The 13,765-nt window shown below is 41.3% G+C and overlaps 1 protein-coding gene across 12 annotated transcripts in view; it reads left to right on the forward strand.

Annotated features, from left to right (window-relative positions):
- Positions 1-313: 313 nt before the first annotated feature.
- Positions 314-13,765, forward strand: part of C2H10orf71 (chromosome 2 C10orf71 homolog) — a 48,489-nt gene continuing 35,037 nt past the window's right edge. For 2 of the 12 annotated variants that reach the window (XM_043988314.1, XM_043988308.1), the window contains exons 1-3: positions 2,028-2,168; positions 2,276-2,370; positions 3,901-4,228. The gene's annotated coding sequence lies outside the window, so the exon portion shown is untranslated. Of the gene's footprint in view, positions 432-2,027; positions 2,169-2,275; positions 2,371-3,279; positions 3,806-3,900; positions 4,229-5,452; positions 6,190-13,765 lie in introns of those variants that run through there. The other 10 variants (XM_043988315.1, XM_043988309.1, XM_043988320.1 and 7 more) reach the window with 8 other exon arrangements.

Here is a 13,765-nt window from a genome sequence, read left to right on the forward strand (position 1 = left end):
TAAGAGACAGCCTTGGCTATCACAGTGCCCACAAGTCTACATTTAGAATTGTGTCTTCATCCACATTCTTTCCATACAGCTCAGAGGTTCCTGGATCCTGGAGAACTGCTCCTTCAGCTGGGTTATTCCCTTTGAAACATTCACAGCCAGGCTCCCATATAGAATCTAAGATTATCCATTCTCAATTGCAGTGGACAGACTCTGAGTATGATTTTATCACCAAGTTGCCCAGAACTGAGTTGCAACTGAAATGTTGCTGATGAGAAAGATTGCCATCTCCAGAGATACTCTATCTTTGGCATGGGGCAGGTAAATAAATTCTTGTTGAGAAATCTGATCCCACCTCAGTCAGCTGTGGTCAGTACTCATTGGTTCCTGTCCTGACTCTTGACAGTTGGAATACACTCTCTCAGAGAGCACCTCCTAGACAGGTTAGTGTCTTGTTCTCTCTCCCTCTCTCATATTATTCTTATTCTATCCACTCTGCTATGCTCCGGGCTTCTTTTACTATGGTGCTGGCTTTTCAATTTTCCTTTAACTCCTCACTCTTCCCCCGCCCCCCCCCCAAAAATGCCTCCTGTGTATTCCCTAAATCCCTAACCTCTGACTCTGTCACCTTCATGTAAACCCCATCCCTTCCAGTAGCAGGAGCTATGTAAAATACATACTTCCTGGTAACCTAAACAAGACATGAGGTCACATTCTCCACTTAAGAATGAGAATGAAGACATAGTGAAAGAGGAAGAATGAAGCTAATTAGCAAACACCAGTGGACCTGTCTCTCATTTTCCCTTATGGTCATCCGTTCTCCTAACTCCAACCTCAACTTAATTCTCTTAGATTGTTAGCCCCCAGAGGTTTTATTCTGTTTTATTTTTATTTTGTTTCCTCCTGGAGAAGGAGGAGAAGGGGATGTCAACAAGGAACATGGAAGGACTTGGTTTGTTCCTCCCTAAAACCATTTCCAAGACTTGGATGAACAGCTTAGCATTCAGATTTGTAAAGGCAACCAATGAACCCGTAATGGGCCTCTCTCCATTTCTTCCCAGTTTGAACTAATTCCCACCCCACCCCTCAATAAACCAGGCTTCTACAACATGATTCAGAAATGGGAAGATGGTTTGTTCAAATGGCGAGTGGAAATCAACACTACAGAACCTTCCTTCTCAGTCCTATGTATGGAAGATAGGCTCTTCCCTGCAAATCCAAAATATTTCTGGACCTTAGCCTCAAAAGTAAGAGGTGAAAAGGGAGGGGGCTGTGGGCGGGGTTGGGGGAGGGGAGAGTGCAGATTAAAATCTTAGTGAGACCTAAGAGGAAAAGCTCCTGAGAAAAGCTATGTGCTTTTCACAAGCCCCATGGACCAAAGCCAGTTCCCTCCATGAGGATCCTGAGATTCAAACCTTGTCCTATGCAAGGAAATTAGTTAAAGAGCAGCGGTTGGAATAATTGTTTCACTTACTGTTTCTGTTTTCCAGACGGTTGTCCTTGTTTATAACTGTGCTTCTAAAACTTAAGGTTATCTTGCTTCATTACATATCTCCCCTATTATTTCATAACCTATTGCAATTCTCAACCTGAAACCTAACCCCTCTGGCTTGTCTCCTCCCCTACAGCCCGTAGTGTTATTTTGCTCTGGGAAGACGGGAGAGAGTGGCCTCCTTACTCGAGGAATGCAGGATACATGTGTCCAGGGTTGATGATGAAATAGGCTATTTCTGAACCTCCACATCAACAGCCCCAACGTGGGTCGCCCAAAGCACATACTTGATCTGCTTTTTTATGGTGACTTAAATAAATATTTTTCTTTATCGTCTTGAGACATTGATCTTTATCGAGGTGTTACATAGTTGCACAGAAGGCTTTGAGTTGAGTTTTGAATCCAGGTTAGCAGCCGTCTCAACAGGCATCGTTATTTTTCACCCCCTTAGTTATCCATTGCCACGGCCAGATCTGAATGTAAAAATAGCTGATGAGTCTGTTTGTTTAATCTGTCTGTTACTTGACACCAAATGGTTGTTCTAGTGCGTACTGTTTGCTTCTTCTCCACCAAGAACTCTATTTGGTTTCCCCCTCGCTTGCTGTATATCTAAGTATATTTTAGTAACTTTGTATCTCTAGCTTGCTTTTTGTTTCATCTAGCTTGGCAGATCCGTGAGAATTCAAAGGTTTGACTTTTCAACTCACTTTCTTTTATTCATCTTCAAGCAACTGAGTTAAAGAGGAAAGCCCAGAATGTTTTGAATAATGGAAGGTCGTTGTTTTGCTATCCTAGTGACTGAGATGCTGTGAAATCCAGTAGCTTACTGGGATCCTGGGAAAGGGACAAAGAGCTGATTTGCCCTTGATTGGAAATGTGGAACTTAGAAGGTAAGATGAGAAGAATGGCTGAGGTTTGTTTTGGGGTGTTTTTTTTTTCAGTGACACTGAGTGGAAGCTGACGAGTCAGATATGAGCCTAGTGCCTGAGTACACTATTTAGGTCTGAGTGTGATCTGGTGTGGTGTGGACATCGTGTGTAGAATTGCATTTTGTGTTGATAGGTGCTGTGTGTCTTGGTACATATTTGCTTCTGGGCAAGGGTGCCTGCATTCAGACCCCTGTGAGATTATGGCCAGTTGTTTTCATTGGTCAAATGAGGCCACAGAATTAGAATCAGAAAATTTCAGAGCTGGAAGGGGCCTGGGAAATCAGTTTAAATCCATCATTGTACAAATGAGGCCCAGAGAGATTATGTGACTTGTCTGCTAGTAATGGTAAAGCAAAGACAAGTAACCAAGTTTCCTGAGCTCTCATCCAATGTTCTTTCCATGACACCAAGCTGCCTCCCATAGCTTAAGGCTAAAGAGGAAAAATACTATGATTTCCTGGCCTATTGTTTTACTGAGTATATGATTTACCAGCCTAGTCTAAAAAAATAATAATAAGGAAAATCATCCTTTGTGAATTACAGCCAATAACATAAGGCATTGAATGTGTTTCCACTGCTAAAACCCTTTCAGTCTGTCCCTGTCCTGTCATATTTACAGGGAGGGATTCCCCTACCTAAATTTCCCTCTTGGTGTTTTTTTACAGATAATCAGCAGTTATCGCTTTTTCTCCCGTTGGGAAGGGATTAAATGCTAAACAAAGAGCTCTTGAGTTGATATAAAAAACAAACATCTTGCATCAATAAAAATGATTTTTCAGGTTTTTTTAAGTCTTAAACTGTTATATGCAGGACTCAGATAAAAATAAATATGTGCAATTAATCAAAGTCTGATTTTTAAAAAAATGATCAACTCCATAAAATGAAGAGAACAAAAGATCCCTGATAAGAAAGTAGGACGCCATGAAATTTGCCCATTTTTGTACCAAACAGTTACAGGGAAGTGTCAAATCTTTTTTAAGGCCATATCATGGGCATACTCCAGGACATATGGATAACTGAACTGGGTCCAGGGTTTCTAGTGCAATAAAATCAGGGAATCTCAAGCTTGCCATTAGGAGGCACAAGGCTGGGTGAGCTCATGAACAAAAACCATTCCTGTGAGAAACACCCTTGTACAGCTGACACCATGAAGGAGAGTTAGATTTTGCTTATCAGAATGATTTATAAATAGATACTCTCTTAGGTGATGGGAGTCAGAAAGAGGATTCCACTTCTGGGCCTTTGGGATGATAGAAATTAAGCATCTCTTTAAATGGAGCCTTTAGAAAGCAAAGTGTCTCCTTTGGGCCTGAACTCGGAAATCCAACCGGGGCACCCTGTGCTAAACTTTGTGCCAGTAATAAGCAGAGGAAATTTAACACAATGGAAAGTTGAGGTGAGCACAGATAATTGAAGAGAAAGGAAGGGCCAAAGAGAAATCAAGTCATTCCATAAAGAATAATATGGCCAACTATAATGTCTTTTCACCAGGACACAGTGAAATGTGTTTGAATTCTCTGCTTCTTTGCTCCTGGTCATAAGGAAGTCATGAAGATCCTTGCAAAGGAAGATAAGCCCCTCGTCTTGAAATAGCCATATTCCAATCATGCATGCCAGAAATCTTGGAAATTGAAACCTTCGACTATGAACCAGGTCTGAGCTGTTTTCCTCATTGGCTCTTGGGATTTGGTTACAACGGCCCCAATGTTACATGAGTGGAGCAAAGAGCCTTAAGGAAAGTCTGCCCAGATGGAGGGCTGAACTTCAGATCCCGACCAAACTCCTCTTGGTTAACATGTGGCTGATCTTATCAAGGAGGGTAGGTAGTGAAAGGAGTGTGGGTTGGGGCTTCTTGAGGTTTTCGGATTAAACCCAAGTTTTCAGGGCCCCAGTGTTCAATAGGCTGTTGCCAAATGTCACATCCTCAGGGTTTTTCTATGTAGGATTTTTTGAAGGCCAAAAGAATAAAAAAGGGAAGAAAGAAAGAAAGAAAGAAAGAAAGAAAGAAAGAAAGAAAGAAAGAAAGAAAGAAAGAAAGAAAGAAAGAAAGAAAGAAAGAAAGAAAAAGGCAATCATACTTTCTGTGTAGATGTAAGGCATATCAAGTCCAAGGGATTGTCTTGAGGTGAATCAGTTTGTGCCAAGAGCAGCAAGAAGGGAGAGGGTGAGTGTGTGAGTCTATGTGCATGTGAGTGTGTGTGTGTGTGTATGTGTGTGTGTGTGTGTATTGGGGGTGGGGTGAGGGATGGGACAAACAGATGGATCAGGGTATATGAATCAAGCATGCCCATGTAAGGACTGTGTATTGAAAGGGTCCGTGTGGTCAGAGTATGCTGACTAGTATCATTGTCAGTTAGAAGCATTAGGCTGGCTGTCATTTTGTCAAGTTCATGAATGCTGAAGGTGTGAGAAAAAAATAGTTTATATGACAATGCTCTGTTGATATGGTGACACTCGTACTTCGTTGTATGAGTATGCATGAAGACTTTTATGAGAAAAATCTTCCTTATCACAATAGGAATCCTTGTGCCTCCCACGTCTGAGGTTATGAACATAATACTAGCGATGGATATGGTTTGAGTTTAATTCATAAGGCTCATCAGAAGTGACAATTATTGCACCTGAGATTATTTTTTGATCTGTGATTTCATTGGTATGGAGTTATTCTAGATGAATGAATTCCTCGTACAATGCAAGTCGGCACCTTCTCTGAAACTCATAGTCTTAGAGTTACCTAGAAGATTGAGAGGTTAAGGACTTACCCAGGTTCACACAGCCTTTATGTGTCAGAGGCAGTACTTGAATTGAGGCTTTCAATGGTCAACTGTCTATACACTATACTACATTGCCTGTCACTTGCACTTTAAATGAGAGACAGAGACAGAGACAGAGAGAGAGAGAGAGGCATCATTTCCACCTGCTTAAAGGGAAAGGGAAGTTTGTTAGAAACCAGAAAACGTAAAGTAGGACAATTAGCTTTACTTCCTCTTAGAGGTCCCAGGCTATTCCATTACCATAGGCACTTTTATGTGTTTCTCTCCAGGTCTGGTCTCCCTGATCACCTTGCTTCTCCAAGTTACCCTTTCTCCTTGCCTCCAGCAGCCAGAAACATTGCCCTGAGGGCAATGGAAAGCAACATGTTAGATTCTTTTTTGGATGGGATTTAAGCTCAAAGGTACCATATCTCACAGCCTTTAACTTGAAATTTAAGGAGGAAGAAGGAGGAAAAAAGGAAACTCTTCAATTTGCTTGAAAAGTCTCTGAAGAAGCTTTGGGAGGTTAATGTTGGATGCCGACCAAATGAATCTGTAGAGTCAGCATGGCATTATCTGCCAGTCCAGGGCTACAGTAGCTCCTTACTATGAGACCTGCCTCTGTCTGCCTGTCAGCTGTATTCTGGCTCTTCTGTTACAGTGAGTCCTGCTTCTATCTGTCATGTTTATTTTGGAATACTTGCTAGCTAGCCCACTTTGCCATCTCCTTCCCTGATGTATATGTTTCAACCCATCATTATTCTATTCCTTTTTCTTTGCCTCTTCTCTGTCCTATCTTAATACAAATTCTAATAAGAATCCCCAACAGAATCAGGAAGCCATAATATATAAATAACAATTGGCTGGAAAACTTTAAAGTTCGTTGAATTTGACCCACCAGCTCTTCAGATTCAGAATGCCATGCAGGTATTCAAAGGGCCTATAAAGTCCTTCTCTAGGTCAGACCATTTACTAGGGATTCAAGATAACAGCAAATAAGCAAATAAGAACAAGAAATAGTGCTGTGTGATGGAAAGAACACTGAGCTTGGTTGGAGTCAAGAGAAAGAAGGTCCAACCTTCTGTGTATTTCCTACTTGTGTGACCTTGAATAAAGTGCGCTCGCTCCCTCTGTGTGTGTGTGTGTCTCTGTTTCTCTCTCTTTGTCTCTCTCTCTCTCTCCTTCTGTGTCTTTCTGTCTCTCTGTCTCTCTCCATCTCAGTTTTCTCTCTTTTTTTGTCTCTCTCTGTCTCTTTTTGTCTCTCTCCCCCTTCTGTGTCTTTTGTCTCTCTCTGTCTCTCTCTCTCCATCTCAGTTTTCTCTCTCTTTTTGTCTCTCTGTCTCTTTTGGTCTCTCTCCCCCCTTCTGTGTCTTTTGTCTCTCTCTGTCTCTCTCCATCTCAGTTTTCTCATATGTAAAATTGGAGGAGAGAACTGAACTAGATGGTGTTTAGGGCTCCTTCCAGTTAAAACCATTCTTGACCATTGTGTGTGTGTGTATATATAATTTTATTCTTTGGTCTAGAAACACAATTTCATTTATTTTGGGAAACCCTAGTATGAAAAAAATCCCTCCATTGATATAGACTGTCGACTGGTCCATAATTCAGGGTTTTGGAGAGTTGCCTAGGATCACACAGATAGTCTGGATGTGTGTATGTTCATCTCTTAAAGCCAGGCCTTCCTGACTCCAAAGCCAATTCTATCTGCTCTTCCAAATAGCTTCTCTAAACCAAGAACTCATATTTATAAGACTTTAAGACTTAACACTTTCCCTCGAAGGCCCCTGTAAAGCAGGTAGTACAGATATTAACAACCCCATTTGACAGCTAGAGACTGAAAGATTCAGTGACTCACCCACAGAGCCTGGTATGGCCCCAGATCTCCTAGTGCTAAGCTCCACTGTCTCTCCAGCACCCCAAGCTGTCCTTTCACAGATCCTAGGAAAGTTTCAGGACACCTTTTGGAGCTTAAGGTTTACTCCCATCTGGACATTTTCCTTTATATCTAATGAAAATCCCTTGTGCTTTATTTTAAGCCTAGTTCCTCTCCTCTGTGCATATATAGGCAACAGCTGGTAGTCATCATTCACATTAACCTTTCGCATACTGGAACAGCATCCCTGGATTACTTCACGGGCAAGAGAGGATCGAAGACAATTAGTGTGGAAATGAATCTTAGACCTTACCTGGGGTAACCCCTCAATTTACAGATGAGAAAATTTAGGCCTAGAGAGAGAAGAAGGTGCTTTCCTGAGGCCACACAGTTGGAAAAAGATAGCGTCCAGAGTCCTATAGCTAGTAAGTGTCTGGAGATTCTCTTTGAACTCAGGTCTTCCTGACTCTAGGTCCAAGGCTCCAGAAAAGAAGCATCAAATTTGAGGCCAGCTGGCTGCATGCTACCCTCAAAACTCCAGAGTGCAGCCCAAATCAGATTAAAATATAATATGAGAAATGTTAAAGATAATAAATAAAAATAAAGAAGTGAAAGAAAGAAGGGAGGGAGGGAAGGAAGGAAGGAAGGAAGGAAGGAAGGAAGGAAGGAAGGAAGGAAGGAAGGAAGGAAGGAAGGAAGGAAGGAAGGAAGGAAGGAAGGAAGGAAGGAGGGAGGGAAGGAAGGAGGGAGGGAAGGAAGGAGGGAGGGAGGGAAGGAGGGAAGGAAGGAAGGAGGGAGGGAAGGAAGGAAGGAAGGAAGGAAGGAAGGAAGGAAGGAAGGAAGGAAGGAAGGAAGGAAGGAAGGAAGGAAGGAGGGAAGGAAGGAAGGAGGGAGGGAAGGAAGGAGGGAGGGAAGGAAGGAGGGAAGGAAGGAAGGAGGGAAGGAAGGAAGGAGGGAAGGAAGGAAGGAAGGAAGGAAGGAAGGAAGGAAGGAAGGAAGGAAGGAAGGAAGGAAGGAAGGAAGGAAGGAAGGAAGGAAGGAAGGAAGGAAGGAAGGAAGGAAGGAAGGAAGAAACTAGTAGGCAGGACTTCAGGTCAGCTTCCCTGACTAGAAGGCAGTATAGAACAGTGGAAAGAACACTGGCTCCGGACCCAGAAGGCCTAGGTTCAAATTCTGTTTCTCATCCCCTTTGTAACCTCAAGATTCATTTACTGTCCCTAGGTCTCAGCCCCCTCATCTTTAAAATGAAAGGACTGGACCTGATATAGTATGTATCAGAGGCAGCCCCTGAAGCCAGGTCTTTCTGATTCCAAAGCCCACCCTCCATGCCTTTATACCACACCAATTTGTAAATAATAACTCATTTAGAGAGTAGAATAATATTTATGGTGTAGAGCAAATACCAAAGTAGGACCATAGGTATAGAACTGCAGTAATCTAACCCATTATGAGTGAATGATGCAAAATTCCCTAGCTTCTTGCTGAGTCAATAGCAACTCTTTTACACTGACTTTAAAATCAGAAAAACACTGATAAGATCTATCACTTTGTGGCTACCTTAGCTCTTTACTATAAGACCTGCTTCTGTTTGCCTGACAGCTGTATTTTCATTTCTCTGTTCCAGTAAGTCCGGTAAGACCTATCTGTCATGTTTATGACCAATCAAGTCCTAATACCAACAAAATCTTCACTGAGATGTTTTTAGGTCAAATTTAGAGGGATAAAAACCCAGACGTGCAAGACTGTTCTACTCTTGTCCTTTCATTTTTCCCAATCCCCAAACTGAAAGGGTAAATTTACTTAAAAGAAAAAAGGCCTATCTCCTTCCATGATGCAATTCAACCTTACTGAAACTAATTTAACAAAATGTATTAAGTGACACTGTGTATGACACACTGTTCCAGGCACTGAGGGTTACCCAGGCAGAAATGAAAAACCCTCCCAGGTCTCAAGGACTTTTCTCTTCAAAGGAAGCAGGGGAGCTGGTGGTTAATTAGAGTTCAGAAGAAAAAGCAGGTAGTGAATTAAGGAAAAAAAATATTTGAAGTCACTTACTCATTTAGTGATGTTATATATTATATTTCACCTTAGCACCCAAAGCAGCCAAAACTCATGGGTCAAAAGATTTGAGAGCCCAAAGGGACCTTGGAAAGCAAAATAACTAATAATTATATAAATAACTGCCTTTTATATAATGATTGAGGCACTTAACCTCCATCTTCCTCAGTTTCCTCCTCTGTGGAATAATAGCACCTGTCTTCCCAGGATTGTGAGGATCAAATAAGATAATATTTGTAAAGCACTTGGCAAACCTGAAAGTGCTATATGTGAAAATATTATTAATATTACAGGGGCCCCCTGCTGTGTGATCATGAGCCAGTGTGTGTGTGTGAGAATAGGCCCTCTGCTGTGTGAGCATGTGACCACTCTCAACCAATCAGCTTGAAGCAGTGTGTGAGTCAGTTGATTTTGGTCAGTTGGGTTGGGAATGGGTGGGGGGAACCTCATGGGGTTGGCAGCTGAACCAGGAGTGGTCAAGGTAGTTAGGGTTTTCCTATTCTTTCAGAGACATTTGTTCTCTCTTTGTTAACCTCTAATATATTTCAATAAATATTTAATACCTAAACTGTTAAACTGTTGGCCTAGTTAGCTCTCCCCACAAGGGGACAGGTAGGGTGACCACACACATTTAGTTTTGCCCGTCACGGTTTTGGCCAGCCAGGTAGGAACCCAACCTGCAATCTTCTGATCTTCACATTGGGTAAGAAATTTTTTCCTATTTCAATGTGCCTGTCCCTTTGAGTTTTCAAAAGGATCTCTTCAACCTCCTAAGTACTTTAGTCTAGTTAATCAGACAAGCTGAGGTAGAGATCATGTCTAAACTTGGTCAGTTTGAATTTTAATATTCTATTCCTATTTTTATTTTTTACCTTTTTTTTGTTTTGTGGTAAGGAAAGTTTTGAATATCAAGGAGAGGATTAGAAATAGCATACCCCAGGACTCCCCATTAGGGAAGCTACTCATGAATTGGGATAAGGGAAAACTTACAGGGAAATCAAACATGACTAAGGGAAATCTTATTGGACTGTGTTTTATATGGCATAGCTTATTAGAGGAAGAATGGCCTGAACATGGGTCATTTAATCCCCAAAGATTGAGGCAATTACAAGGAATCCTATGCCACTGGCTGCCTAAACATTTACTTTATTGGAAAGCCTGGAGTAAATAGAGCAGAAAACTGATAAAAGGGGATACAAGAGAAGGGGGATCCAAGCACAAGTTTGAATCTGAGCCTGTTTCTCAAGCTAGAATGCCAAATAGCCCAACTGCTATTTCCTCTACAGAAAATTCACCTTTAGAGGAGACAGAAGAAAACAAAATTCTTCCCCCTCAAGAAATCCTCACCTATGATCAAAAGGGTACTATAGTAAAATTCAGACAATATATACCTTTTGGCTCCAAAGATTTGAGTTCATGGAAACAAAATATTCCTAAATTTGATGAAGATCCCACAACAGTTATCAGCTAGTTTAGAACAATTTTCAGAGGACATCAGCCCACTTGGGGTGATGTTACTGATCTCATGAAAATGATATTATCCCTAGGGGAAAGAGCTGATATATTAGCTGCAGCAATCTCCTTAGGAATATCAGGAAAAGTTACTATTCAATGGCCTTTAGAAGACCCTAACTAAGACCCCAAAATCCCTGAGCATTTTGATGAGTTTCAGGAAGCAAGGGAAACATTGTTTAAGGCAATGGAATCCTGTGCTAGCAAGACTGATAACTGGCAAAAATTTATAGATACAGTTCAGGAACCTAATGAAAGGCCTAATAGATTCTATGATAGATTGTGTAAGAGTGCCAAACAATATACTAGATTGGACCCATTAGATTCTAGAGATGCCCACTTTATCTCTAATCATTTTGTGCATCAATACTTGCCAGAAAAATGGAAATATTTTGAAAGGCAGTGTCCAGGTTGGAATGCCCTGAATACTGACAGAATTAAAGAAATCACAACATATATTTATAAAGGAAATCAAAGGGAAGAAAGGAACAGACAGAGTATTTTAGCTCCATTACAGGAAACCACGAGGCAACGAGGTCAGGCAGTTGAGAATCACTATCAACCCCCTAGATTTTGCTATTACTGCAATAGATGGGGCACATAATATGATACTGTAGGATTATGCAAAGGGAATGGAATCAGAATAGTTACAGATCTTTTCAGAGAGGTACAGAGAGGCAGAATGAAAACAGTTATAGGCCCCCTCAAAGGGGTACAGAGAAACAGAACCAAACTACTTATAGATCCTTTCAGAGAGAAACAGAGGACTGGTGGTGTAGGGGAGGGGAAAGGATGGTGGAATCTGAAGACTTTACCTTTCCTGACCCCGAGATCTTTAGCCCTCTTGTGCCAGTCCAATCACCTCCCCAAAATAATGAACCCCATGTAACACTTAAGGTTGCAGACACTTATTAGGTACTGGAGCCTCAAGATCAGTCCTAGTGAGCAAACCTGACCCTGAATGTACATCTCTTGGATCTCTAAATGTAGTTGGAGTCTCAGGGAAAACTCTAACAGTTGCAAAAATGAACCCCTCGCATGGTATCTATGGGACCATTAACAGTAGAACATTCATTGCTACTTAAGCCCAACTCTCCTGCAAATCTATTAGGTCATGACCTCCTTTTAAACTTACAGTAAGCATATCTTATTCTCCAGATGATGGCATCTCCCTGGAATTACCAGAGGACACTGTCTACTTGCTACCAATTTTGATCTCAGACACTCAGGAAACAGTGAGGGACACATTTGAAATCTCTTCTGACATTCCTGAGTCCCTGTGGGCTTCTTCCTCTTCTGATGTAGGCCCCCTTAAATCTGCTGTGCCTGTTACCATTAAGACCAAAGTTGGCCCACCACCATCTATTCCACAATATCCTTTATCTAAGGAAGCCATTGAGGGAATTACACCTATAACTGAGGCGTTGACAAACCAAGGTATCATTGTCCCATGCTATCATTCTCTGTGTAATACTCCCATTTTGCCAATTAAGAATCCCAAGCCTGGGCCTGATGGCAAATCCATTTATCGTTTTGTATAAGATCTGTGAGCAATTAACTCTTATGTTATAGCTAGACATCCCAAGAATCATCTGAGAAAAGACTTCCAAAGATTTAAATGGACATTGTCCTGTTTTCCTTTTCCCATTGGATAGACTATTTGTAATGTCCACCTACTAGTTTTTGTCAATGGGTCACTCAATTTCTTCCCTTCATATTGTTAGCTATAAGTATATGTAATGTTATTGCTTCATTTAAGGAAACTCTGTTTCTTAATGAAGCACAGTGGGGAGTGTGAGAATATTATTAATATTACAGGGACCCCCTGCTGTGTGAGTATGTGACCACTCTCAACCAATCAGCTTGAAGCAGTGTGTAAAGCAGTTGGTTTTGTCAGTTGGTTTGGGGAGTTGGTGGTTGGAACCTCGTGGGTTTGGCAGCTGAACCAGAAGTGGTTGAGGTAGTTAGGATTTGCTATTCTTCTATTCTTGTTCCCTCTTTGTTAACCTCTAATATATTTTAATAAATGTTTAATGCCTAAACTATTAAACTGTTGTCCTAGTTAGCTCTCCCCACAAGGGGACAGGTAGGGTGACCACACACATTGAGTTTTACCCGTCACATATATAAATGCTATTTAGTGTCATTTAATGATCATGATGATGACGACGACGATGATAATTTCCTCAACTAGACAGTAAGCTTATTGAGGACGGGACTCACTATTCATAAATATATTATCTCACTTGAACTGGTATTACAGGCAATATTATTCCAATTTTATAGAAGAGGGAAGTGAGGCAGACAGAAGTTACCCATGGTTACATAACTAGTAGAATACTAACTCAAGTCTTCGTGAGTAAGTCCTGTATACTACATGACTCTTTCCACTACACTGAACTCCCTCTAGTCTAACTCTCTCATTTAAAACATTAAGAAACTGAGGCACAAAGAGGGTTTTTGTCATCGATGTTGCAGATGTACAATGATTCTTTGTAATTGTGGAGATTGTAATGACCTAAGGAAATATAATAAGAGATGTTGGAAACTTACCGTTGTTATTTGTCCTTTGTTTTCAAAGAGGACCAATGGCATCATGGGGTAATGTCCTGACTTATTCATTAACTGGATTTAAGAGAGGCGGGGTTGCACAAAGTCGTCAGCCTCACTCTCTGAGCTTTCATAACAAGCACATTTTTCAGCTTAACACTTTAAAAAAGGCAAATTAGACTTAAAACGTTGGATTCTCTTTCTTGTTCCATATACAAACAAATCACTCCTCGCTTTTAAGTTTGTTTTACGATTGAAACCCCAGTCTTATTTTTCACAAGCAGAAAAAAGGGCAGTTTGGACCAAAACACTCACCATTTTTACATGACCTCATCAAACCTTCCCCTCTACCTCCTGCCCCCAGCCCCAGGTGACAGGCATATTGTAGCCTTCTTTCCCCTTTTCCAGGTAAGAAAGTGGCTCACCTGCTACAATATTATTGACTTACTGGAAGTGACAAGTTGCAGCCGAATCCACCCTGCTCCTCAGCTTTTTCCTGGAGAAACTGCTGGGCAGAAGCCACTGGAATCCCTGCCTGGGACATTTCGAAAGCATAGGGCAGCATCATGCCCTGGATCATCATAAACTACACAAAGGGAAAAAATACACA

Source organism: Dromiciops gliroides, chromosome 2 (assembly GCF_019393635.1).
Source record: "Dromiciops gliroides isolate mDroGli1 chromosome 2, mDroGli1.pri, whole genome shotgun sequence".
Lineage (NCBI taxonomy): Eukaryota > Metazoa > Chordata > Mammalia > Microbiotheria > Microbiotheriidae > Dromiciops > Dromiciops gliroides.